Consider the following 4660-nt stretch of genomic DNA (forward strand, 5'->3'; position numbering starts at 1 on the left):
GGGTCGCGCAAGGTGGTCATGCAGATTGGGAGCTGGGCCGGTTCCTGGCCTCTCCGCGTATAGGCCTATTAGGCCGCACACGTGGGTGCTGTCGAGCGTTTGTGTGTGTGATCCATGCGTGCACGTGTAGACGTGCGCATGTATGGAGCGTGCGAGTTGAGCCACATACTCGGCTCACTTGTGGGTAGTCTCGTTCGCATGTTGGCCTCTGTATCCATACATCTAGAAATTTTCCTATCTCCAATTTTCCTGTGGGGTATAAGGTCGCTTCAATTGGTCCATCACGAGACCTTAGAACACCGGTGGACATGGGGACCAATATCCTATATGTACATTACAATACATGTGTACCCCACGGGCACCTATAACTAAAATACAAATGGGCTTTCTTATTGGGCCCACAGTTTTGGGTTGAGTTGTTCCTTAGCCGTGAGGCCCGTTATCCTTTAAATTTCTGTCACTTTCTAGTGTCATCTCTTCTTAGGTCGGGATTTCTGTTTGGTGGATTCAGTCTCGCTGTTTGATATCTGATCAGAGATAGAGTAGCCTGTAGCGCTGTTACTTCGTAATCATTTCCTTTCACTTTTTGGAAGGTCATTAGTAATAGCCCACTTCTTACCTTCCACTGGTTTAGGTTTGTCCTCAGCGAGTATTGTGTCATATATAGTGGTGATTGCATCAAACTCAATGATTTTGTGAGCGATTGTGTTTCCCTATGCACAATTGTTTCTTCTTGATAGTGACGTCTTCTTTATTTATTTTGTGCACAATCTAGGGTTTCAAGATGATATCATATTCCACAAAGTATAAGCCAGAAAAGTTTAATGGTTAAACAATTTTCAGTATATGGAAGATTAGAATCAAACTATTCCTAATTTTAAGAGATTTATGGGGCAATTAAGGGAAAATTTCTAGAGGGTATGAAAGATACATACAAGGCAAATTTGAAAAGAAAAGCGTTGGGTGCAATTTTCATAAGTGTGACTGATACATGTAATGCGAGAAATTACTAAAAAATTTCGATTTCAGCAGTGTGAGAAATTAGAAGAGTTGTATTCTACAAAATTGCTGACCAATTATCTTTATCTAAAGAAATTATTATACAATATTAAAATGAGCCAATGATGTCCATTAAACAATATCTTACTGAATTTTATTCTATTATTATGGAACTGAATAATATATATATATATATATATCAAGATTGATAATGATGATCATGTTTTAATTGTATTGTGTATTGTGTTTACTGTCATCCTCTAACGAGACTTTGGATGTACTTTGTTATATGCGAATGATAATATTTCACTATATGATGTTAGTAATACATTAAAATCGAAAGAATTAATAAAAGAACTTCTTAAAGTATAGAATAAAAGAGGAAAATTTCTTGAATAAGGAAAGAACACAAATAAAGAATAATACAAAAGGTAAATCAAAATCTAGAACTAAGAAAGTAAAATGTTTTGAGTGCAGGGAGAAGACTCATTTTAGGAGAGAATGCCCTAAATTGAAAACAAAAAAGACATGAGAATTCTACTAATATAGTTTATATAAATAATTATAATGATAGTGATATCAGTATTGTTAGAGAAGTTTTATTTGTGAGTTTGGATTGTAGAAAGAATTATGAAATTCTTGATTCTGGTGCTACATTTCACATGTGTCCACATTTAGTTTGCTGCTTACAAACAAATTAGTTATACTGTTTATATAGGTAATGATAATTTGTTATCTATAGATGGTATTGGTAATGGTAGATTGAGAATACTTGATAGATTTGTCAAAACTATTAAATATTAGCATATTCCTCATATGAAAAGGAATTTGATTTCTCTTCCTATCTTAGATTCTCAAGGTTATAGATACCAAGTAGAAAATGGTATTTTCAAAGTGTGCAAATGCTCTATAGTACTCATGAAAGATAGTTTTATGTTCTAGATTGTATATTCTTCATAACAATATAGTTTCAGGAGAAGCTGTTGTACCATCATAGAGCAGTGATCAGAATCAAGCTAAGTTATGACATCTACTTTTAGGTCATATGAGTGGTAAAGAGTTATCTTTTTTGAGCAAACATAATTTTTTAAATGGGTATAAAAAGGAAGCCATGGATTTTTATAAACATTATATATTGGAAAACAGACCAATGTGAAGTTCAACAAAAAAACAATGCATAAGAGTAAAGATAAGTTGGGTTGTATCCATTATGACTTATAAGATCCAAACAGAAATCTATCCAAGAGTGGTGTCAGATATTACATGACTCCAATTGAAGATTACTCGTTATTCGAGTTATTGTCTTCATATATCGTTTTTTAGAAATTCATAAAGGTAAGTATTAAATAACAATTTTTAAGTTAAATATATTTATTAAGAAAGTGAATGACTTTATTGGTTGTTTTATGATTATTTATACCAACCTTCGATTTTCTGTATAAGTGATTAGTGTGATATTCTCACTGGACTCGCGTAGCTCATCCCTTTATTTAACTATTTCAGATCAAGAATACCAAATTTCAAATCCTAAATAGTAGGAGAGTTACGAGTAAAGGTTACCTCCCAGACCCCATCAAGTTGCCCAGTGGAGATTAACCCCATAGGAGTTTTATTTCTTTTGTTTTAACAATTTATTCCAATACTAAGAATTGCTATAAAAAGGGACATTCTCGTAGCCTTATTGGGTATCCTAATTTACTGTGTAAGAAATATAAACTCTAAATTCTAAATTATTTCCGCTTATAGTTGATATAATATAATATTTTTATTTCCATTAAGTTTTAGGTTTTTATAGTTAGTATCAGAGTCGTGTTCCTCGAAACCATTCTTTTTACACAGAGATTTAAAACACTAAAATTTAATCCGACACTCAATCATTTCTTGTGAACTGCAGATACAATGATATAAGGAGAGGAATACCCCCACTAAACCGAACAACCCGGGATGGGTCACTTTAAGAGGCTATCGATCAACTCTTTAAAATGCTAAAGAGACTTATCTCCACCAAGCAGTCCTGAAAAGAATGGAGGGAGCTATCTGACCCTCTATCGCTGTCACAATTTGAGCCACCCCTACAATGAGAAGATCCGGTGCCACCCTGATACAACCCTGCTCCTCCACCATATTATCTGGCACCGCCACAGTACAATCTGATATCCCCACCATACAATCAGGTGCCACCACAGTGCCACTTGGTCCCTCCCCAGCACAACCCAGTCCCTCTTCATCGAGATCCGATTCCACCCATAATGGACCTAGACTACATTGAGAAGTATAACAGACTAAACTCATCTACCTTTGCAGGGGCATCCTCATTCGAAGAGAACAAGTATTTGTTAGTAGAGACAGAGAATGCCTTCATAACATTTGGGGTGGTTCTCGAGTAGAAAGTTGTACTTGCAACCTACATGCTAATGGGTGAGGCAGATCCCTAGTGGTTGCTAAAGCAGGCCACCCTACCCATTCCAATCACTTAAAAATAGTTCCTAATAGCCATTAATGTAGATATCTCCCTGATCATCTTTGGCAATTGAAGGAAATAGAGTTTGAACATCTGGTCCAGGGTGATATGACAGTGTTAGAGTATGTCCGAAAATTCCTAGAGTTGGGCCGATATTCTCCTGAGAGTATGATGGATAAAGGCAGAAAAGCAAGGATGTTTGAGTGGGGCCTCTGTTTGGAGATTAGGCAACAACTATATGTATTCGAGCTTAGCACCTACTCAGCAATTCTAGCCAAGACACAGCTAATAGAGATGAATTTTTATATCTTTCCTCTAGTAATGAAAAATTCTAGACCCTCGGTCTCACATTGCAGACCAGCACCTATTTCACCGATTCAGCAAAATAAGAGATTTAGGTTTGTGACTCAAGCTCTTTCTCAGGCTTCGGTAACAGGACACGGTAGGACTTGCCAACACTGTGGCAAAGATCATAGAGACCGATCATACTATCACCTCAACAACACTTGCCACATATGTCGAAGTGCCCAACATTACGCAAGAGAGTGCCTGCAAAATCAGAATCAGGTTAGACCTCCCTTCTAGGACAAAGCTTACACCCTCACCCAACAAGATACTAAAGCTAACCAAGACGTGATACAAGTTATGTACACTATCTGTAATCACCTTGCACATGTTCTGATTGATACTGGTGCTTTACATTTTTTTATCTCACATATTTTTGCAAAAAAATTGAATGTATTACCTGAGAATCTTGATTATGTGTTGTTTGTGTCTACTCCTAGGAATGAGATACTACTAGAGAAGGTCATATACAAAGTTTGTATCGTAGAAATAGTAGATAAGAAATTGAGTGTAGACCTTATAAAAATAAACACATAGGATTTTAATATAATTCTGAAGATGAACTGGTTAGCGGTGTATCACGTCACCGTAAACTATTTCCATAAGAAGCTTGTATTCAACATTCTTAATGAAAAATCATTCACAAATTAATAAAATTTTTCTATATTATTCCCTCATGGCAATTGTATTGTTTATATGATGCTTTAACTCGATTTTCTTTTCTACATCAGGCAAATATAAGAAAGAAGTTTGTTTTCAAAAGATCCATGTGGTCCAAGAATTCCCAGATGTATTTCTTGATGAACTACCCAGACTGCCAGTAGATAGAAAAGTTGAATTTATCATAGATTTTTA

This window comes from Carica papaya, chromosome 9 (assembly GCF_054855325.1).
Source record: "Carica papaya isolate Zhongbai chromosome 9, ASM5485532v1, whole genome shotgun sequence".
Classification (NCBI taxonomy): domain Eukaryota; kingdom Viridiplantae; phylum Streptophyta; class Magnoliopsida; order Brassicales; family Caricaceae; genus Carica; species Carica papaya.